Source organism: Thermobia domestica, chromosome 6 (genome assembly GCF_964235325.1).
Source record: "Thermobia domestica chromosome 6, izTheDome1.hap1.1, whole genome shotgun sequence".
Lineage (NCBI taxonomy): Eukaryota > Metazoa > Arthropoda > Insecta > Zygentoma > Lepismatidae > Thermobia > Thermobia domestica.
Window position 1 is genome coordinate 265,044,280 of NC_137459.1, and position 24,545 is coordinate 265,068,824.

The 24,545-nt window shown below is 36.6% G+C and overlaps 1 long non-coding RNA gene across 1 annotated transcript in view; it reads left to right on the top strand.

The window, feature by feature from the left end:
• Nucleotides 1–535: 535 nt before the first annotated feature.
• Nucleotides 536–24,545, top strand: part of LOC145687787 (uncharacterized) — a 230,503-nt gene continuing 206,493 nt past the window's right edge. The window contains exon 1 of the long non-coding RNA XR_014131764.1: nt 536–832. This is a non-coding gene — a long non-coding RNA (uncharacterized LOC145687787). The remainder of the gene's footprint in view (nt 833–24,545) is intronic.

A 24,545-nucleotide genomic window follows, 5' to 3' on the forward strand; every position in this document is an offset into this window, starting at 1 on the left:
CAAGTTTACAATTCTGCCAAATTCCAAAACTACTCAGCCTTTGGCATCAAAACTGTAAAGGAAACTGTTGTGTCTAGACCATAACGTACCTAGGAGCATTTGTAATTTCTGGTAAGTGTTGCAGCCTGTCGTCGTTCTGCAATACGAGGTAGAGAGGAAGATACCAGATGTGACTGCAGTGCGTTTGTCTGTGCCATTGAACAAGACTTGAGGTCGTGAGAGATGACACAAATTTTAAGGTGTGGTTTGTAAATATTTTCGTAATGACATTGTTGTAATCAATATAAACCATTGATGAATTTACAAACAACAACGTGGTCATCGTTTTCAGCGTTACTCGTTAACAACAATACACTACTATCTCTTTTCTGTAGTTGTAACTTATAACTTTGAAAATGAAATTTCTGAAATATGATCTCTTGTTGTAGCAAGGAACACAAGCACATGACAAATCTTGGAATATGTTTCTAGGTACTTCAGTACATTTATTTATTTATTTATTTATTTATTTATTTATTTATTTTTGCAAATCACAATGCATGAAGTAAATTTGGTGTAAAGAGGGTGAAATGGAAGCAAGCTATTGAAGCTGTTGCAGCTGAACCTGCCACGAATAAGAATTACGGAAGCCTGTAAAATAAACAACGTAAAGCTCTCTACACTTTCTAGAAGTTTGGCAAGTTCAGGAAATCTGGTGTAGAGACTTACAAATATGCTATAAATTTTCATGTGAAGTGGGCGTACAGCATACACGGCATTATGACTCTGTGGAGGTTCCATGTTCACTCTGTCCTGACGCAAGTTAACGGTATAACTGAACTGCCACAACCAGGTAGTATGATGGATATACCCACACCAACAACTGACTTTCGCCTTATCTTTATTGCATTCAACTCATAGTGTGAAGGCGAATTGAATACAAACCTCCACATAAAGCGATAGAACTTTTTTGGCTACCTTTACATATTTGCTAGAATGCTGTTAAATATATATATTCATGAAAGAATATATGCGTATATGAATTTCAACATAACACTAAAACGCCTGGGTTAATTTCAACTAAACCTGTTATACATATGACATGCAGTCCGAAAAAGTTCAGTGGGAGCAAGGCCTCATTAGCATTAACTTACGGGGTGGAAAGAGTACGCTATGATTATTTAAACATAATATTTCTTTATATTTTTGAACACCATAAAATGAAAGACTAAGATGAAACTAAATAATCGTCTTAAGCTGAACGGTCTAGTACAACGAAGAGCAAGAAGCATAAAACTTCTCTAGAAACCCACTAGGTGTCTATTTAAAATGAGAAATACTTAGAGTTTGTTTTCTTATTTATTGCAATGTGAATAATTAGTTATTTAAATGAGAAATAACACTAAACAAATCTGTTCTACGTGCCTTAATACTTCGTAGTCTTACAAACCGTCCATTTTCTTACATTCGTTGGTGAATTTGTAACATTTCACAGGGATATGATTACATCTTGGGATACTAGTTCAATTTTGAGGCACAATCTCTAGGTAGGTGTGGCACGCAGGGCTCATCCACAAGCTGATCCAGCAGGAATTCCCGCACTATCAAATCCGAACAATCAGATCCTACCTGGCAGACAGAACATTCCGAGTAACATTCAACGGTAACACAACAGAACCAAGGACTGCAAGGGCAGGAGTACCTCAAGGATCCTGCATATCTCCTCTCCTGTACGCAGTATACACAGCCGATATCCCCACATCACCAAACACAACGATCGCCACATTTGCCGACGACACTGCAGTATTCGCCAGTCACTCCATTCTCAGGTACGCAACGCTGTATCTCCAGCGACACATCGACCACCTGGAAACCTGGACACGGAACTGGCGAATCAGGACCAACGCGAGGAAAACAGCTGTGGTGGACTTCACCCGTAACAGGAAGCGAAGAGAAGTAAATCTCACGATGGGAGGGACGGCACTCACAGTGACAGATACGGCGAAATATCTGGGAATCCACTTGGATAGACGCCTAACATTTGCCACTCACCTGCAGAACACCACCAAGAAGGCACTACAGCGCTTCATGGCTCTGCTTCCAATGCTACTCGCAGCGTCCCTGTCTCAAAACATCAAGCGGCACATCTACAAGATGTCCATTAGACCGATACTACTATACGGGCACAATGCCTGGCAGCATACGTATAGAACACATCTACGTCCACTGCAGGTGTTGCAAAACAAGGTGATTAGGACCATAACCGGCCACTCCAGGGACACGCGAGTAGCACAACTGCACGAAGACCTGGACCTCCCGTTGCTTGAGGAAGTTAGACGCCATCAATCCACCAAATTCTGGAGAAAGAAAGAACTCTCAACCAACCCCACAATAAGAGCAATAGGAAATGCAACCCCACGAAGAAGACTTTACCGAATGCCACGACCACCGTGATAGAATCGTAAACCAACAAACCAGCCACAGGGAAAAACACAGGAGGGCGCGACAGTAGCGACTCCACCACCACATATACGTCAGAAAACAAAGCCAAGGAAGACACAAAAGAAATGGAAGGCAAGGGCAATAGCCCGACACTTCAACAAATCAACACCCGCGAAGACAAGACTGAGACTGAGACTAATCTCTAGGTACGTAAAGACACGTGTTGTTTTACTTTATTTTTGCAAGGGAGCTGAAGCTTTCCCTGATTATATAATACAATGATAGGAAATGAAGTACCACTCACTGATTCAGCACTCGGAGAAATGAATAAGAAACTGTATGGAAAATACGAAATAGAATAAAATACAAGTTTTAAGCCATTGAACTATCTATCCTCTTTCATTCCATTTCTTAATTTATTTTATATTTCAATTATTACTCAACATTTACTCATGAACAAAATTATAACAATCGTTTCCTGAAATCTTGAACGAAAAAGAACTCAACAAAACATTTCAGTAAAAGATCCTTTCCAAGTTCTTTAGAAATAAATGAAGTAATATATAGTCTGGACTTAAATCTTTCGGATCCAGACCATTTTTGGCGTTTTCCTACATTTGCAGTTACTGACTTATTGCTAAAAAACTATTTACTCTATTGATATGGTTAAGGCCTTGTTTCTTAGAAGAGAGATGTGGCTCTTTTCGGTGTAAGTCACATTGCAGTATTGGCAACGGAAGGGAAATTCTTGAGGGAAATATAGCAGTAAAATATACAAAAAATTCCCTAACCGAATTTCAAGATTTTTTGTAGTTGGCACCACTGTTGCCACATGGGTCCAGGCCACCTGAAAAACATTTCGTGTGTTGACAAGGCACAGTAAAACATTATGTTGCTGGTTGCCATATAAAGAGAGAAAGAACAAATCCTCTGACATCATAAACATGAAATTTTGACACTGTTAACGTCTCACAAGCAAAAAATCAACAATCAATCACAATCAGCATTTACAGCGTCCCTAATTATCCTACTGAAATTTTTAATAGTGAGTTTTGTAGGCAAAGAAGAAGGCTTTCAGGTAGTGGAACGTTTGTTCCAATGTAGCCAGCAAGAGGGAAATAATAGATGGTGAGAAAAGGGAATTTTCCGAATTTTTCACCCAAAAGAGGGAATTAATTTTGTGGTTGGAAACAATGCCTCCAGACAGACACCAACTATTTGAAAATAAATGTTAGTACCCCATTAATACATCCTATGAGTGTCATGGCGATATTTAACAAAGCAAGCATGGAATTAAAAAAATCTCATTCTACCTCAGAAATTCACCATTCTCTTACCATTTACAGAATATGGTATATTATTAACCTCAACTGTACTTTTCCTAATTATTCTAGTGAAACTTTTTATAGTGCGTTGTGTAGGATATGGACAAGTGTTTCAGAAAGTTGTAAGTTTGTTTGAATGTAGCCTTCAAGAGGGAAATGATAGAGACAAAACAATGATTTTTTTTGTTGCAAATTTTCCCCCTAAAATTGTGGAATAAATTTTTGGCTGGAGACACTGCTACGAGACAGACGCAAACTATCCTAAAATAACATTGGTAAACCACTAATATATCCTACAAGTATTATGACGATATTTAAGAAATAAAGTTTCTAATTGCAAAAAATACATTACGGTAAACAGAAATGTAGAATAAAAACTAGACAAATCAAGGGTTGGAAACTAAATACGAATCTTTATTGCGCCCCCTAAATACTTCATTGTAACTATCTGTACTCTCTTTTGTTCAGTAAGAAGCAACGTTTGACCTGTGTAAGTTGACTTGTGCTCGGACGTATAGGTACGGATTTATAAACAAAATATTTCGAAAATTTTGATTTTTTTGCCCAATTTTGGTGAAATTTTAATTTACATAGCTGGCAACACTGCACGTGTTCCAGTTGTGTTGATGTGAGCAATTAGGTATTCATTCGAGGTATCTATCTGATAAATCTTAAGAAGTTTCCTCTACAACGAAGAACGTTACAGGAAAAAACTAGAAAAAAGAAAATTCGAAAATTCTCAAATTTTTTACTTTGGGCTGAAATTTGAGAAGGAAATTAGACATCCAAAAGGAAAGAAACTAATATAATATACTATGTCCAAATCATATTTGACCGAAAAGATATCCCGATATCGTAATTAGTGTCCACACAGGAGTGGATTAAAAATTGACAGAGCCGTGTTTGCTAGTTTGGCCACCTGTGTCCGAAAGGGTTATAATAGTGAAGCATTTATTGCAAACTATATATATTGATCGAAGTGAGACGGTATGCGGTTGTATGCCATACCGCCTCTGGTTTTTCAGTGATGAAGGTATACCACCCCTGGCTTTTTAGTTATCATGACATACCGTCACTGGAGAGTAGATTCTAAAATACCTTTAATAAATCAGTTATTATGCACAGTAATTGACGAATAGCTTTGCAGGTAAAAAGATTTTATTTTTTTTATATTTAGAAATAATTTCTAATTTGAAAAGAACGACATTTTTGTTGTCTTTTTCCTACTTTTTGTCTTTAAAAAAAACGTGTCTTTAAAAAAGTTAATCTAGTTTTATATTTTGATGTGCCATATTGAATTGTTTCTTTCTTACGTGTGTGTTCCCTCGGGTTTTGAGAATGGACGGATTTATGGGTTGTTTGCTGTGAGGTGGATCTTCCGGGGGTTTGGAATACCCCTCAGTCAAGTGGGGGTTCCGGGAGTTTTCCCGCAGGAAATTGTTAATATGAAAACTCGGTTCTTCAGCATTTTCATGTATAATTTTCTATAATACAAGATAAGGGGATTTTTTTCCCCGAAAAGTTGTTCCCAGGGAGTAAAGTCTCTTCATGTCCCCCGGTGTAACTACAGAGAAGCTCATATGAAGTTAGCCCCCCACTCATTTTTATGCAAACAGATTTTCACCAAATTTATTACATCGTTAGTGCACTTAAACTAACTAAGCACTAATGTTAATGTTACCATATTTTAGGATTTATTCCAGATTTTTCGTGGGAAGCTAACTTCAGAAAAAATCAAATTCTATACATATTGACGTAGAAACATGAGGTTAACGGCAATTGTTAGTGCATCGTTAGTGCACTTAAACGCACTAAGATCTAATGTTAGTGCTGTCATATTTTCGGATTTTTTTCAAGATTTTTGGTGGGGGCAAACTTTAGAAACATCAAATTCCATACAAACTGTTAGTGTTTCCTAGAACCACTTATGATACACTAACGAATGCACTATTTTTTTCGTTAGTGCTTGAAGTGGGGGAAGTTCACGCTGACCTCCAAATATATTTTTCTTTTATCACCTACACTAATGAAGCACTAACGTTAGGGGTTGGTGCACTATGAAGCACTAATGATGCACTAACGATTGCATTAGAAGAGACCATTAGTGGTTTTGAATTTGACGGAAATTTGACGCAATTAAAATTTTCCATAAATTTATGTCAATTTTGTAACAAGTAATTGGCCATAACTACAATAATGGTGAAACACTAACGAAAGTGCTAGTGTTTTCTAGAAGCACTAACAATGCTCTAACGAATGGCAGTATCTTGTTCGTTGTTGTTTGAAGTGGGGCTCCTAGTTCACTCTGGCCCTCAAAGGTATTTTAATTGTAGCGCCTGTACTAATGAAGCACTAACGTTAGGTGTAGATGCATTAACAATACACTAACGACTGCTTTAGAAGATATCACTATTACTTTCGAATTTGGCGGAAATTTGATTCAATGAAAAATTTTATATAAATTTCTTATGTGAGTTTCCTGACATGTAGTTGGCAATAGGTGCACTAAAAGTGAAGCAGTAACGAAATTGTTAGCGTTTTAGAGAAGCACTAACGAATGCCACTATTTTTTCGTTAGTGCTTAAAATGTTGATGAGAAGTTCACGTTGGATCCCTAAAGTTTTTTTTCTCTTATAACACCTACAGTAATGAAGCATCAACGCTAGGTATTTGTGCTCTAAGAAGCACTTACGCTTCTTAGAGCATTAGTGCTTTTGAATGTGATGGTAATTTGATGCAATGAATAATTTCTCATGTATTTCTTATGGGAGTTTTGTGACATATAATTGGCTATATATACAGTAATGTTGAATCTTCAACAAAACTATTTGTGTCTTCTAGAAGTACTTACAAGGCACTAACGAATAGCACTGAGTTTTTCGTTAGTTCTTATAGTGGAGGCTTAGTTCACGCTATTTCCCAAAGCTTTTTATTTCTAGCACCTACAATAATGAAGCAGTAACGTTAGGTGTTGATGCACTCAGAAGCACTAACGAATGGCACTATTTTTTCATTAGTGCTTGAAGTGGCTGTGGCAATCTGAAATTGCCCGCGAAAGAAATTATTACTTGTAGCGCCTACGCTAATGAAGCAGTAACGACGTCCGTGAACTTGGGCCCCCACATAACGCACTAATGATAAATTTAGTGTCAATGGTTAGTGCATCGTTAGTGCTTCTTAGTGCTTCAACGACTAAATTTAGTGCTTCATTAGTATAGGTGCTACAAATAAAACCCTTTTTGGGGACCAAGTTCACGCCGCCCCAGCCACTTCATACACTAAGATAAAATAAGGGTCATTCGTTAGTGCTTCCTAGTGCACCAACACCTAACGCTAGTGCTTCATTAGTATAGGTGCTACAAGTAAAAAAGGATTTGCGGTCCAGTGTGAACCTGGCTCCCACTTCAAGCATTAACGAAAATTAAGTACCATTCATTAATGCATCGTTAGTGCTTCTAGAAAACACTCATAGTTTCCTTAACGCAGAACTATTGATGTAGATATAGCCAATTACATGCCACAAAACTCCCATAAGAAATTCATGGGGAATTTTTCATTGCGTCAAATTTGCGCAAAAATTAAAAGCAGTAATGATCTCTTCTATTGCAATCGTTAATGCATCGTTAGTGCTTCTTAGTACACCAACACCTAACGTTAGAGCTTCAATCAGGCTGAACTTGGAACCCCCACTTCAAACAATAACAAAAAAATATTGCCGTTAGTTAGTGCATCATTAGTGCTTCTAGAAAGCACTATCAGTTTTGTTAATGTTTTACTATTGGTGTTTTTATGGCTAGTTACATGTCATGAAAATCACATAAGGGGAGTTTTTCAATGTGTCAAATTTCCGCCAAAATAAAAACCATTAGCGATCTCTTCTAGTGAAATCGTTAGCGGATCGTTAGTGCAACTTAGTGCACCAGCCTCTAACGTTAGTGTTATATTACTGTAGGTGCTACAAGTAAAATGACTTTGGAGGTCAGCGTGAACTTGTCCCCACTTCAACCACTAACAAAGTGATTAGTTCATTCGTTAGTGCTTCAAGAAAACACTGACAGTTTGTATGGAATTTTATATTTCTGAAGTTGGCTGTTGCCAAAAATATAGAATAAATCCCAAAATATGGTAGCACTAACGTTAGTGCTTAGTGCGTTTAAGTGCACTAACGATTGCCGTTGACCCCATGTTTCTACCTCAACTTCTATGCAATTTGATACTTTTAAAGTTGATCCCACCAAAAATCTTGAATAAATCTCAAAGTATAGTAGTAGTAACGTTAGTGCTTAGTGCTTTTAAGTACACTAACAATGCACTAACATTTGCCGTTAAGCCCATGATTCTACCTTAACTTCTATGGAATTTGATACTTCTTAAGTTGCCCCCACCAATAATCTTGAATAAATCTCAAACTACAGTAGCACTAACATTAGTGCTTAGTGCGATTAAGTACACTAACGATGCACTAACGATTGCCGTTAACCTCATGTTTCTGCCTCAATTTGTATAGAATTTGATATTTCTGAAGATACCAGAGGCCAAAAGGACAATAGGAAAGCATAGAAACAAATCAAACCAAACCAATAATTTCCCTTCTTCCAAAAATTACACTATACTTAATGAATAAGCCCGCGAAATTTTGACTATTCTTAATTAAATTGCAACCGACTTTAGTAGTACACCTGTCAAACAGCCAGTTGTTAGAGTAAATGCTAAGCCGCATCTGAAAATTGCTATTATTATAATAATTGTTATTATTAATCAAGATCTTCTTAAAACTAATAAAGAACACGAAGAATATGTTGCAGAATGACAATATCCAAACACAAATGATATTTTATTTGGACGTTAAACTAAGAAGTTTCAAGATAAAATTTGAATTTAGTAAGTTTTAAATGAGTTGGAAACACTATTCTCGGAGTCAGCTGCTTAGTAGAAGAATATTACTCAATCTATGTTAAGGGAATATAGATAATATTCTTCGGAACAAGAATATTGAATGAGATTTTATCAAGATATACCGGCACTGGAATTAAACAAGGACTTCTTTACAGAGCCCCGAATAATTTCCTTTATATTTAAAATGATTCTCTCTGATAACGAAATATTATTTTTACAAGAAAATATCAAATTGATGATTTAAATACAGCTAATGTATGTACTAACAGAAACATAACAAAATTAATTACATTTTTTTCTCTACTGCACACGTATTTATTCAAGAGAGAATCTCTGAATCGTCTCAACAGAAGACTTTTACCCTGAGGCACCATCTGTGTACTTAAAGAAAAATGAAACAGTTACTTTGACAAGAATATATTACATATTCGTTCGAACGTAGAAATTCAGTGTTTCCAAGTGCAAGCGGAAAAATTACACTTTCAAAATAGTCGAATAGCCGCACTGAACAACAGACGCATAAAATAAAATGCACCCATATAAAATACACTTACAATACGATAATCAGCGGATGAAACAGAGCATCTGGTCCAAACAAAATTCCAATATACATATTAAATTATCATAATCTCCATTCAGTTATCAATCAATTGGTTTGACGGAGATTTCCACCCAGACGCGGCTCTAGCCCGGAACCGGGGGTACCTAGGCCCCCAGTTTTTTGAGTGACCAAAATAATTGAAGTTATTACTTATATATTTTTGAAAGTTTATAGTAAACTCATAATAGTCTAGGTTCTGGTTGCACCCAGTTTTTATCTTCCAGAACCGCCTCTGTTTCCACCTTTCTCAATATTGGACTAGACTTTTCTTTGTACCTTCTTTTCCCTATCCCTTTTAGAATTTCCACTTTTTGAGGAAAATTTTAGACGTTCAGTCAAAACAAACTACTGCTTGCTTACTATTTATCGTAGGATTATGGTCCATACCTCGTTATCTTTTCTTTTTCACAATACAGCAGCCTATTTAATCGTACCACTCTCTTATCCATATTATACACCAGAAACGGAAAATTGTGGTAAATCGGGAGTTTTCTTTAATTTTTTCAAATTATTTGCGTCCCTCTGCCCCGGGCCTGGGTTCACGTGGGGATCTGAAAATCACTTGAAAAATGGGTAGTTATATACACAATGCGTCGGCAAAATTTCAACCTTATATCTTGAAAACAAAGAGCTGAAAAAGTTTTTGAAATCTGAAGGTGATCCATTTTATTAATTGCTTGATATACAGTTAATATTTATCGTAGGATAATGGTTCATACCTCATTTTCTTCAGAATAAACAACCTTGCAAAAGATACCACTTGCATGCCCATATCATGCACGAGAAACGGGAAATTAGGGAAAATCCGGGAAATTTTCCTAAAAATCATCTTTTCGAAAAGTTTGAACCCCTCTGGCTCGGGCCAGGTTTAACGTAGACGTCTCGAAACCACCAGAGAAATACTTAGAGTTATACATAATGCGTGTACAAAATTTTAATTTCAGTGTCTTGAAAAATAAGGACGGGAGAATTTTTCAAAATTTGGACGAAGGTCAAAAATATATAGGTATATAGATTCATATACCTAGGTACACTCATGTCCAAAATTATTGTCGCATGTCTATAAATTTGTTGTTGTAGGAATATAATTTGATAACAAATTCGCCCGGTATTTCTTATAATGTTAGTATGTGTATAATCGGCAAAGACATGTATATAGCAAATTTCATGTCAAAAGAGCAGTAAAAGAGAACCATAAAACGAAAAATAAAATTTTCTTGTCCATTTAGCAACATTTTGTTTTACTCATTCTAATTTTCGTTTTTAGAATTTTTTTCCTATGAAATTTACCACAAATATATATTTCCCAATTATAGACCCTACACATAGTATCAGTATTAAAATTACCCTACAAAGTCATTATCAAATTATATTCTTACAAGAAGATAGTTATAGATATGCGATAATCATTTTGGACATGAGTGTACATAGTACATAATATAAACATTTCCTGCAACATTACTATTTGACCTAGTGTCGTGATTTATACGCCATTTTCTTTAGTATGAGGCTCTTTTTCTAATTGTACAGCGGGAGACACTTCTAAATGGTACAGCCATATGGAGATTTACGGCTAAGGTGTACCATTTAGAAGTGTCCCCCGCTGTACTACTTAATGTCCGTATCATACACCTGATCTTTTCTGAAAAACTCACTCTCTCGGAACATTTGGGACCCTCGGCCTTTGCCCGTTTTCACATAGAGATCTCAAGAAAACTTAGAAATACTCAAAGGTGCACACAATCCGAATGCAAAATGTCAATCTGATATCTTAGAAACTATGTGCATGAACATTTTTTAAAATTTATCTTAAGAAAAAAAAAAAAGACATTGCCATGCCCCTCCTCGCCGCCAAGTTGACCATTCGGTTCCAAAATGCATCTAGGGTTATTTGGTCCATGCTTGACTTGGCCAATAATAACCATAATAAAAATGATTCAATATGCGTTACGTGAGTTTCATTAGCGTCTTTTATACAACACTACGTTATGGTAACTTTGTTACCATAAATCCTAAAAGGGCTGTCTCCTACCATTTCCAATAGTTTCTCGTTTGATGCTTTGTCCGCTCGTCTAATTTCCATCATTTTTCTAATATGATTAGGTGTATACAGTTTGCAGATGATATGCCGCTTGTTGCAGAATCTGAAGTGATTAATAATATATGAGAAAACTTGAGGAAGGGTTGTGAAGAATATTGGATGAAAATAAATGTTAAAAAGCCAAAAGCCATGGTGATTGGAACGAAGAGGTTGGTGTCAAATATAAAAGTAGGAAGGGAGGAAATAGAACAGATGACTAGTTTTCGATACTTTGGTAGTATTATTAGTAATGATATGAAATGTGAACATGAAATAAGACCAAGAACAGGAATGGCGAAAGAAGTCTTTAGAAGGAAGAAAGTGCTATTTTGCGGGATCTTGAATAAAGATTGAGAAAAATGACTTATAAAATGCTTCGTGTGTAGTAGTATACTGTATGTTTCAGAAACATGGACATTACGCAAAAATCATGAAAAACGACTGAAAATTTTCGAAATGTGAGTGTGGAAAAGAACGTGGTGTGATTTTAGTTTAGCGTCCCGTTCAGCAGCGAGGCTATATGAGACGTGGACCTACTGATTAATGTGGAATCCGAACCACATGAGCTCCCGCCGGGAATCGAACCCGGGTCTCCCACGCCAAAGGCGCGCACGCTAACCGCTTAGCCACGAAGGAGCTGTGGAGAAGAACGATCCTAATAAGATGGGTCGTGGGGGAAACAAGTAAGAGGGATTAGAAGTGGTAGAGGGGAAAATAACAATTTTCGAAATTATTAAGAAGAGGAAGAGAAACTGGTTGGAACATTGGCTAAGAAGGAACTGTATTATGAGGGACGTGCTAGAGGATGTGGTGACAGGAAAAAGAGAGAGAGGGCGAAGGAGACTACAATTAATGGACGATACCAAAATGGAAAAATCGTACGTGAAGACGAGGAGGTCAGTGGAAGACCGTGGAGCATGGAAGCTTCTCAGTTGCAGCAAGTGACCTTCCAATAAAGGCTGAATACCTATAATAATGATAATGAAATATGAAGATTGTATTACTACTTTCAGAGTACGATTTATTTTAAATTTATTCTTCGTTGGAGTTCATTTGGAAGAAAATCCACATTTTAAAGACATCGATACTCCGGATATCTTACACCCATACACATATGCTTTAGGGATGGCCAATTCCGGAACTTTTACTTTCCGGAATCCGGAAAGTAAAATCGGAAAAATTCCGAAATTCAGAAAATTCGAGATTTCGGAAAACATTCAGGATTCGGAAAAATTCCGACTCCGAAAAAATCCGGAAATTAGAAAATTCCTATTTCGGAACATTTCGGAGCTTAAGCCGTTTCACTCTATCGTTTATCAGCCAGTCACTCACTCAAGACTTTCAACATAACACTGAATCCCCTGGGTCATTTTCAAACACACTTGCACTTGCTACAGATATGACATACAGTGTGAAAAAAATACTTTGGCTGTAAAACATCCCTATCACCATCTTAGGGGTGAAAAAAGAATATTTAATCACCTGCGGCGGCTCTAGAAAGTAAAAACTTGGGGGGTCAGCCGGATCCTAGACTATGATAGATATAAAATGAATTTACTATAAACTTTTAATCTAAATAAAATAAAGAGTTTGTTTGTGTGTCTGTCTGTGTGCCTGTGTGCAGCCTGGGTACAAGACGAGTGGACCAAGAGTTACCAAATTTTGGTCACGGTTACTTGGTCCTTTTCCCAGACCAAGACGAAGGGCTTTTTTTTTTCAAAATTCGAACCATCCGGTCTCAGGGGGCGATTACCGGGACATGTAAAAGTAATACAAAATGACCGATATTAATGTCAAATTCATAGTTTTCGCCAGGGCCAGCCTTATGCCGATTGGACCGATTGCTCCTAATCGGGCCCCGCGCCTAAGGGGGCCCCGCGCTAGTGCCGTATACTCTATGCTCTACTGTTGTTTTAACACCATATTGAAAAGCCGCCATGTTGGAATTAGCACAGAAAGAACATACGGGAAAGAGGTCATGTGGGATATGGCTCTTGACTTACATTGTCTATTGAAATTAACAGATGGCAGCCCAGAAATCTAATACCTAATCCTAATCATTCATTCATTCATTTTCAAGTATGTCTTTAGTAGTGGGTAACTTTTCATAAGAAATTATACGCAGGTATTATGTTTTATTCAGTCATATTAACACACAGAGCAAGTACGGCCTATTATTTTAACCTTAAATTAAAAAAAAAAAATTAGAAAGTCAATTCGTGTAAGACCAAATTGACAAAGAAACTATGGTATTTATAATTATTATGACGCATTTAAGACGTCATTTTCTTGTTTTCCACAATATAAGAATTGTTAGTAGCTTTTGATGAATTTTTATAACACGTCTTAAAGTATAATCATTGTTGTATGCATGGCAGCCCGTAGGGTGAGGCAAGGGGGTCAGTTACAAACCTATATTTTTGAAAAGTGTTCATTTCTTCAAAATACGTGTTAAACCTTTTTAGATAGGTTTGCTGATAAACAGTTGTATTTAATAGATTAGTAGGAAATTACATCGTGCCTTTAATATCTATATACACAGTGGCGTAGCCGGGATTTCATTTCGGGGTGGGTCCGGGTGTCCTCCTCAGGAGTTTCGGCAATGGAGAAATTAAAACGCAATTTTTAGTTTCTTTTAACAGCTTTAAAATTTTCAGGGGTCCGGTGGCCCTCAGTGTTTGGTAATGTGGGAACTGAAAACGTAATTTTAGATTTTATTTTATTTTTTTTTCAAAATTTCGGGGAGGTCGCTAAAACAAGTAGTATTATGACTATGTCCTTTTTAGATACGATATACTAATATTGTTAGTTGTAGATTTACATATATAATTTTATATTGAAATGTACGTATCTTATATATGTTTAGTCTATTAACTTTCACGCACTATTTAAGCGCACATTTTGATTGCCATTCGTTCTGACTGAAAAATCTCTATTAAACGTTTGAAATGAAATTATTATTATTATTATTATTATTATTTTTAATTTGACGTCCCAGGACTTGTTCTTAGGAGATGGACGATTAACTAACTAACTAACTCTATGGCCTATGGAACCCGGAGGTTCAGTGCCGCGTTCACAAAAGCTCTCCACTGACTTCTATCCTTAGCTAATTGCATCCAGTTTCTACTTTGTATTCCTATCTCTGCGAGATCCATCTTAATATTGTCCTCCCATCTGCGCCATAGGTCTTCCTAATGGTCGTCTTCCTATGGGTCTACCAGTCAAGACTTTGAAAGCGTTTCTACTTTCTTCCATTCTAGCTACATGACCTGCCCATCTAAGCCTCCTAGACTTGACGACCCTAACATTGTTGGGTAAACCGTATAAACTATGTAGTTCCTCGTTATGAAGCTTCCGCCATTCCCCATTCTCGTTCCTCTTGGGTCCGAATATTCGTCTCAGGATCTTGTTCTCAAATACTTTCAGTCTATGTTCTTCCCTCAGAGTAAGCGACCATGTTTCACAACCATACAGAACAACAGGCATGATTATCGTTTTATATATTTTAAGCTTCAAATTCCTCGACAGAAATCGCGACGACAAGAGATTTTGAACCGAATAGTAACACGAATTCCCTGGTTTTAGTCGACATGGACGATTAATGAAAGGAAATGATTATCAAGTTAAATTTTGTGTGCTCTCTCACTGGGAATTGGGCTCGAAACTATGTACACCACAGGCGCACGCGCTAATCACTAGACCAGCACGGAGAGCGATATATATATATATATATATATATATATATATATATATATATATATATATATATATATATATATATATATATATATATATATATATATATATTGGTTCTATTGACCTTGGTGAAAGTTAGTTGTAAACCAGGGGGCCCCGCAAAATGTTCTACGTGCCTTAATAATCTTTAGTCTTACAAACCGTCCATTTTCTTACATTCGTTGGTGAATTTGTAACATTTCACAGGGATATGATTACTTCTTGGGATACTAGTTCAAGGTTGAGGTACAATCTCTAGGTACGTAAAGACACGTGTTGTTTTACTTTCTTTTTGCAAGGGAGCTGAAGCCTTCCCTGATTATATAATACAATGACAGGAAATGAAGTACCATTCACTGATTCAGCACCCGGAGAAACGAATAAGAAACTCTATGGAAGATACAAAACAAAATAAAAGTTTAAGCCACTGAACTATCCTTTCTCATTCAATTTCTTAATTTATGTTATATTTCAATTATTACTCAACATTTACTCATAAACAAAATTTTAACAATCGTTTCCTGAAACGAAAAAGAACTCAGTAAAACATTTCAGTAAAGGATCCTTTCCAAGTTCTTTAGAAATAAATGAATTAATATATAGTCTGGACTTAAATCTTTCGGATCCAGATCATTTTTTGCGTTTTCCTACATTTGCAGTTACTGACTTATTGCTAAAAAAAACTATTTACCCGATTGATATGGTTAAGGCCTTGTTTCTCAGAAGAGGGGTGTGGCTCTTTTCGGTGTAAGTTACATTGCAGTGTTGGCAACTGAAGGGAAATTCTTGAGGGAAATATAGCAGTAAAATATACAAAAAATTCCCTAACCGAATTTCAAGATTTTATGTAGTTGGCACCACTGTTACCACATGGGTCCAGGCCACCTGAAAAACATTTCGTGTGTTGACAAGGCACAGTAAAACATTACGTTGCTGGTTGCCATACAAGGAGAGAAAGAACAAATCCTCTGACATCATACACATGAATTTTTGACACTGTTAACGTCTCACAAGCAAAAAATCAACAATCAATCACAATCAGCTTTTACAGCGTCCCTAATTATCCTACTGAAATTTTTAATAGTGAGTTTTGTAGGCAAAGAAGTAGGCTTTCAGGTAGTGGAACGTTTGTTCCAATGTAGCCAGCAAGAGGGAAATAATAGATGGTGAGAAAAGGGAATTTTCCGAATTTTTCACCCAAAATAGGGAATTAATTTTGTGGTTGGAAACAATGCCTCCAGACAGACACCAACTATTTGAAAATAAATCTTAGAACCCCATTAATACATCCTATGAGTGTCATGGCGATATTTAACAAAGCAAGCATGGAATTAAACACTGTCTATTGAAATTAACAGATGGCAGCCCAGAAATCTAATACCTAATCCTAATCATTCATTCATTCATTTTCAAGTATGTATTTAGTAGTGGGTAACTTTTTATAAGACATTATACGCAGGTATTATGTTTTATTCAGTCATATTAACACACAGAGCAAGTACGGCCTATTATTTTAACCTTAAATTTAAAAAAAAAAAATTAGAAAGTCAATTCGTGTAAGACCAAATTGACAAAGAAACTATGGTATTTATAATTATTATGACGCATTTAAGACGTCATTTTCTTGTTTTCCACAATATAAGAATTGTTAGTGGCTTTTGATGAATTTTTAAAACACGTCTTAAAGTATAATCATTGTTGTATGCATGGCAGCCCGTAGGGTGAGGCAAGGGGGTCAGTTACAAACCTATATTTTTGAAAAGTGTTCATTTCTTCAAAATACGTGTTAAACCTTTTTAGATAGGTTTGCTGATAAACAGTTGTATTTAATAGATTAGTAGGAAATTACATCGTGCCTTTAATATCTATATACACAGTGGCGTAGCCGGGATTTCATTTCGGGGTGGGTCCGGGTGTCCTCCTCAGGAGTTTCGGCAATGGAGAAATTAAAACGCAATTTTTAGTTTCTTTTAACAGCTTTAAAATTTTCAGGGGTCCGGTGGCCCTCAGTGTTTGGTAATGTGGGAACTGAAAACGTAATTTTAGATTTTATTTTATTTTTTTTCAAAATTTCGGGGAGGTCGCTAAAACAAGTAGTATTATGACTATGTCCTTTTTAGATACGATATACTAATATTGTTAGTTGTAGATTTACATATATAATTTTATATTGAAATGTACGTATCTTATATATGTTTAGTCTATTAACTTTCACGCACTATTTAAGCGCACATTTTGATTGCCATTCGTTCTGACTGAAAAATCTCTATTAAACGTTTGAAATGAAATTATTATTATTATTATTATTATTTTTAATTTGACGTCCCAGGACTTGTTCTTAGGAGATGGACGATTAACTAACTAACTAACTCTATGGCCTATGGAACCCGGAGGTTCAGTGCCGCGTTCACAAAAGCTCTCCACTGACTTCTATCCTTAGCTAATTGCATCCAGTTTCTACTTTGTATTCCTATCTCTGCGAGATCCATCTTAATATTGTCCTCCCATCTGCGCCATAGGTCTTCCTAATGGTCGTCTTCCTATGGGTCTACCAGTCAAGACTTTGAAAGCGTTTCTACTTTCTTCCATTCTAGCTACATGACCTGCCCATCTAAGCCTCCTAGACTTGACGACCCTAACATTGTTGGGTAAACCGTATAAACTATGTAGTTCCTCGTTATGAAGCTTCCGCCATTCCCCATTCTCGTTCCTCTTGGGTCCGAATATTCGTCTCAGGATCTTGTTCTCAAATACTTTCAGTCTATGTTCTTCCCTCAGAGTAAGCGACCATGTTTCACAACCATACAGAACAACAGGCATGATTATCGTTTTATATATTTTAAGCTTCAAATTCCTCGACAGAAATCGCGACGACAAGAGATTTTGAACCGAATAGTAACACGAATTCCCTGGTTTTAGTCGACATGGACGATTAATGAAAGGAAATGATTATCAAGTTAAATTTTGTGTGCTCTCTCACTGGGAATTGGGCTCGAAACTATGTACACCACAGGCGCACGCGCTAATCACTAGACCAGCACGGAGAGCGATATATATATATATATATATATATATATATATATATATATATATATATATATATATATATATATATATATATTGGTTCTATTGACCTTGGTGAAAGTTAGTTGTAAACCAGGGGGCCCCGCAAAATGTTCTACGTGCCTTAATAATCTTTAGTCTTACAAACCGTCCATTTTCTTACATTCGTTGGTGAATTTGTAACATTTCACAGGGATATGATTACTTCTTGGGATACTAGTTCAAGGTTGAGGTACAATCTCTAGGTACGTAAAGACACGTGTTGTTTTACTTTCTTTTTGCAAGGGAGCTGAAGCCTTCCCTGATTATATAATACAATGACAGGAAATGAAGTACCATTCACTGATTCAGCACCCGGAGAAACGAATAAGAAACTCTATGGAAGATACAAAACAAAATAAAAGTTTAAGCCACTGAACTATCCTTTCTCATTCAATTTCTTAATTTATGTTATATTTCAATTATTACTCAACATTTACTCATAAACAAAATTTTAACAATCGTTTCCTGAAACGAAAAAGAACTCAGTAAAACATTTCAGTAAAGGATCCTTTCCAAGTTCTTTAGAAATAAATGAATTAATATATAGTCTGGACTTAAATCTTTCGGATCCAGATCATTTTTTGCGTTTTCCTACATTTGCAGTTACTGACTTATTGCTAAAAAAAACTATTTACCCGATTGATATGGTTAAGGCCTTGTTTCTCAGAAGAGGGGTGTGGCTCTTTTCGGTGTAAGTTACATTGCAGTGTTGGCAACTGAAGGGAAATTCTTGAGGGAAATATAGCAGTAAAATATACAAAAAATTCCCTAACCGAATTTCAAGATTTTATGTAGTTGGCACCACTGTTACCACATGGGTCCAGGCCACCTGAAAAACATTTCGTGTGTTGACAAGGCACAGTAAAACATTACGTTGCTGGTTGCCATACAAGGAGAGAAAGAACAAATCCTCTGACATCATACACATGAATTTTTGACACTGTTAACGTCTCACAAGCAAAAAATCAACAATCAATCACAATCAGCTTTTACAGCGTCCCTAATTATCCTACTGAAATTTTTAATAGTGAGTTTTGTAGGCAAAGAAGTAGGCTTTCAGGTAGTGGAACGTTTGTTCCAATGTAGCCAGCAAGAGGGAAATAATAGATGGTGAGAAAAGGGAATTTTCCGAATTTTTCACCCAAAATAGGGAATTAATTTTGTGGTTGGAAACAATGCCTCCAGACAGACACCAACTATTTGAAAATAAATCTTAGAACCCCATTAATACATCCTATGAGTGTCATGGCGATATTTAACAAAGCAAGCATGGAATTAAACACTGTCTATTGAAATTAACAGATGGCAGCCCAGAAATCTAATACCTAATCCTAATCATTCATTCATTCATTTTCAAGTATGTATTTAGTAGTGGGTAACTTTTTATAAGAAATTATACGCAGGTATTATGTTTTATTCAGTCATTTTAACACACAGAGCAAGTACGGCCTATTATTTTAACCTTAAATTTAAAAAAAAAAAATTAGAAAGTCAATTCGTGTAAGACCAAATTGACAAAGAAACTATGGTATTTATAATTATTATGACGCATTTAAGACGTCATTTTCTTGTTTTCCACAATATAAGAATTGTTAGTGGCTTTTGATGAATTTTTAAAACACGTCTTAAAGTATAATCATTGTTGTATGCATGGCAGCCCGTAGGGTGAGGCAAGGGGGTCAGTTACAAACCTATATTTTTGAAAAGTGTTCATTTCTTCAAAATACGTGTTAAACCTTTTTAGATAGGTTTGCTGATAAACAGTTGTATTTAATAGATTAGTAGGAAATTACATCGTGCCTTTAATATCTATATACACAGTGGCGTAGCCGGGATTTCATTTCGGGGTGGGTCCGGGTGTCCTCCTCAGGAGTTTCGGCAATGGAGAAATTAAAACGCAATTTTTAGTTTCTTTTAACAGCTTTAAAATTTTCAGGGGTCCGGTGGCCCTCAGTGTTTGGTAATGTGGGAACTGAAAACGTAATTTTAGATTTTATTTTATTTTTTTTCAAAATTTCGGGGAGGTCGCTAAAACAAGTAGTATTATGACTATGTCCTTTTTAGATACGATATACTAATATTGTTAGTTGTAGATTTACATATATAATTTTATATTGAAATGTACGTATCTTATATATGTTTAGTCTATTAACTTTCACGCACTATTTAAGCGCACATTTTGATTGCCATTCGTTCTGACTGAAAAATCTCTATTAAACGTTTGAAATGAAATTATTATTATTATTATTATTATTTTTAATTTGACGTCCCAGGACTTGTTCTTAGGAGATGGACGATTAACTAACTAACTAACTCTATGGCCTATGGAACCCGGAGGTTCAGTGCCGCGTTCACAAAAGCTCTCCACTGACTTCTATCCTTAGCTAATTGCATCCAGTTTCTACTTTGTATTCCTATCTCTGCGAGATCCATCTTAATATTGTCCTCCCATCTGCGCCATAGGTCTTCCTAATGGTCGTCTTCCTATGGGTCTACCAGTCAAGACTTTGAAAGCGTTTCTACTTTCTTCCATTCTAGCTACATGACCTGCCCATCTAAGCCTCCTAGACTTGACGACCCTAACATTGTTGGGTAAACCGTATAAACTATGTAGTTCCTCGTTATGAAGCTTCCGCCATTCCCCATTCTCGTTCCTCTTGGGTCCGAATATTCGTCTCAGGATCTTGTTCTCAAATACTTTCAGTCTATGTTCTTCCCTCAGAGTAAGCGACCATGTTTCACAACCATACAGAACAACAGGCATGATTATCGTTTTATATATTTTAAGCTTCAAATTCCTCGACAGAAATCGCGACGACAAGAGATTTTGAACCGAATAGTAACACGAATTCCCTGGTTTTAGTCGACATGGACGATTAATGAAAGGAAATGATTATCAAGTTAAATTTTGTGTGCTCTCTCACTGGGAATTGGGCTCGAAACTATGTACACCACAGGCGCACGCGCTAATCACTAGACCAGCACGGAGAGCGATATATATATATATATATATATATATATATATATATATATATATATATATATATATATATATATATTGGTTCTATTGACCTTGGTGAAAGTTAGTTGTAAACCAGGGGGCCCCGCAAAATGTTCCCAATCGGGCCCCGCACTACCTAAGGCCGGCCCTGGTTTTCGCGGTCGCTGAGATCAATGGAAACTCCGATCGTATTCACTTCCAAATTCACCTCATTCGGCTGTGGGCCGGGGATCACTGTAGGAGAGATACCGAGATATGTAAAAATAATAAAAAAAATAACCTATATTAGTGTCAAAGCGTCAAAGCCATAGTTTTCGCGGTCGTTGAGATCAATGGTGATACTCTCACATAGGTTGAGTTCCAAATACAGCCCCCATCGGCTCGGAGCCAGAGTTTATTTTTTAAATCCGAACTAGGGGATCTTAGGGGGCATTTACGGGAATTTGTAAAAGTAATACAAAAAGTCAGATCTTATTTCCTTTCGTTGTTCAGTTTGTTTATATAGATATGTTATCTCACTCATGCGTAGAATGAGAATTTCAGCTATTAATATATAAATAATACATTCAATTATTTTTGTCTGTTAAAAGACTGGAGATGCCTCGGCTCAACCTGTTCCGGGTTAGATCCACTGTTAAACACAATATTTGTTTGTATTTTTGAACACCAAAAACTGAAAGACCAGAATGAAAATTAAAATTTGCTTGAAATGAACGATCAAATAAATCAACAAAAAGAACCCTAAAACTTTCCTAGAAACCCACTAGGTGTCTGTGTAAAAACCGAAATTCTTAGCGTTTGTCTTGCTACTTATTGCAATGTCAGTAGTTAGTTATTAAATAAGAAATAGGAATCTATTGTTCCTGTCTTAATACTTTTTAATCTTGAAAAGCGTTGAATTTCTTACATTCATTGGCGTACTTGCAACATTTCACAGGGATATGATTACTTCTTTAGATACTAGTTCCAAGTTGAGGTACAACCGCTAGGTAAGTAATAACAAAGGGTGTCATCGCCTATTCTTTTTGGAAGGAAACTGAAGCTTTCCCTGATTATATAATACAACAATAGTAATGAAGTAACCATATCCCTGATCCAGCACTCGGAGAAATAAGTAGGAAACTGTATCGAAAGTACAAAATAAAATTAAAGGCTGAACTAATCTTTCTCATTCCAACTTCTTAATGCAAAATCTCAAGGCAAAATGGCGTCCACGAAGGGAATTTTTGAAGTTTAGGAACAACCAAAAGTCACTCGGGGCTAAATATGGTGAGTATAATGAGTGTGAAAGTAGTTTAATGCCATGGTCAACCAAGAATAAATTCAAAATATTAGCACGATGTTGCGGAAGATTGTTGATGTGGAGGATGAAATTGTCATTTGCCATTTGTGGTTGTTTCTAAGTCAAATTTGGCATAAATTCTTTATCCAAAGTGTACGAAAATACTTTCTTGTAATTGTATGATCTTTTGGAAGAGGGTGAAATAATATCACTCACTGAGAATCCAATAAGATAGCGTATAGCAACTCCTCACTCGATGTCATTTGACGAAAGATTTTTTTTGGGGGGGAGGGGTGAAATTTTAGATGTTCCACTTTATGGACTGCATTTTCGTTTCTCGGTTGAATAATATAATCTGTGATTCATCCATTGTCACAACACTTTCCGAGAAATTGCGCTCTCTCTCCTGAAGCGTGTGAATTTTGAACACGGGCGAATCCTTGCATCTTTTTAACCACCATTAAGCATTTGTGGAACCCAGCGAAAAGAAACTTTCCTTAGCCCCAGTTCGTTTGTAGTTATTCGTTGTGCTGTTCCCATTGTTAGCCTTAGTGTATCACAAATTTCAACCGAAAATTCCATGTCTCTGGGCAATATCAGAGACACATCTTTCTCGTTCAGGCACTGTGATTCAACTGCTATCACCTACTAAACAAAACTTGCACTGCTTAGAGACCGAATTCACGTGCGAAAGTCTCCCTCTTAACACTATTAAGTTTTGTTAGCCCCTAGAATACATTAATTTTGTAGGAAAAACATCTGCAGATCTTGTCTAAGAATACGCCAGGTGCTGGTCAACAGTCATTATTTTCCATAAACAAACGTCTCAACGATTTCTTCGTTAGGGAGTCCATAACACCGCGACGAATCGCCTAGATGTTTCCAGGTGTGTAACCGCGAGGCTCGCTGCCTTCTTCTTCTTCTTTTTTTTTCCTGTCACATATCCATTTTTATGGAATCGCTTTACAAACCTTTCGATTGCAGTTTTATCCGGAGCATATAAACGCTTATACTCCTTTCTGAACATTTTCTGCATGGTAGTTGGTGACTTCGTTTCTGTTCCATCGTTAAGAACTTACCATTTTGAAGTATGCATAGACTTCAAGTGTTGCCAGATATCAAAACAAACTTTGGATTCCAGTGCACATGACAATATCACTAAAAGCCCTCCGTCGTATTTCGTTTGATCATAGTAATAAATTGAGAAAGGAATAGAATGAATGAAATAATAAAGTAATGAAATAAAGTGAATTGACTGAAACATTCCGTATAAAAAGCAGTGAAATCTGAACGAGAACACCAAAGGTGCAGCTAAGTTCGTCAGCCTCAAAATGGTTTTAGACAGAGGATGGATGAGTCAAGTTCCTTGGCCACTTCATCTCAAACGAACACTGGAACTTGGCGCGAGGTGTCAAGGAAAATTATGTTAACAAGCCTTAGATATGTTGCTGGTGAGCGTAGTAGATTTCGGTGCCACCACCAGCATTAGGGCTGGAATGTCCTGACGGTGAAACTAAGAACAAAAATCTTGGTGTACTCGAAAATGTTAGACATCTCGCACCAAGTTTCAGTGTTCGTTTCAGAGGCAGCGTCCAAGGAACTTTGTTCATCCAATCTCCATTTCAACACTTTCTAAGGCTGACGAACTTGCCTGCATTTTTACACCTCTCGTGTATTTGTACAGATTTCTATATACTCTGTGTCTATCAGCTTTAACTGCCCTCTGGTTACTAAACTGTTTCATGGGTTCGTAGAGCAATGCTAATTATTCAAAGTTAAGATACAATGTTGCCACAAATGAAATTTTTGGTTCTCCATAGCTGGTGAAGGAGGCCCTGAAGGGTATACCATTATAGAGCATTTTTGCTTTATTATGACTTGTACAATAGTGCTCTGTAATTCACGGGCGAAATGTGTGTGTTCGAGTGTAAAATACGACATCCGATCCTAGTACACTCGCTTCTCAGTCAAATCCTCAAACGTCTAAATGACAGCGTTTGGCTTATTAAGCTAGAGATCCTACATTGTCCTGTTTGAGGCAGCTCTGTATCAGGGACGGATCCAGGACGGACTTCTGGGGGGCGGTGGGTTGTATG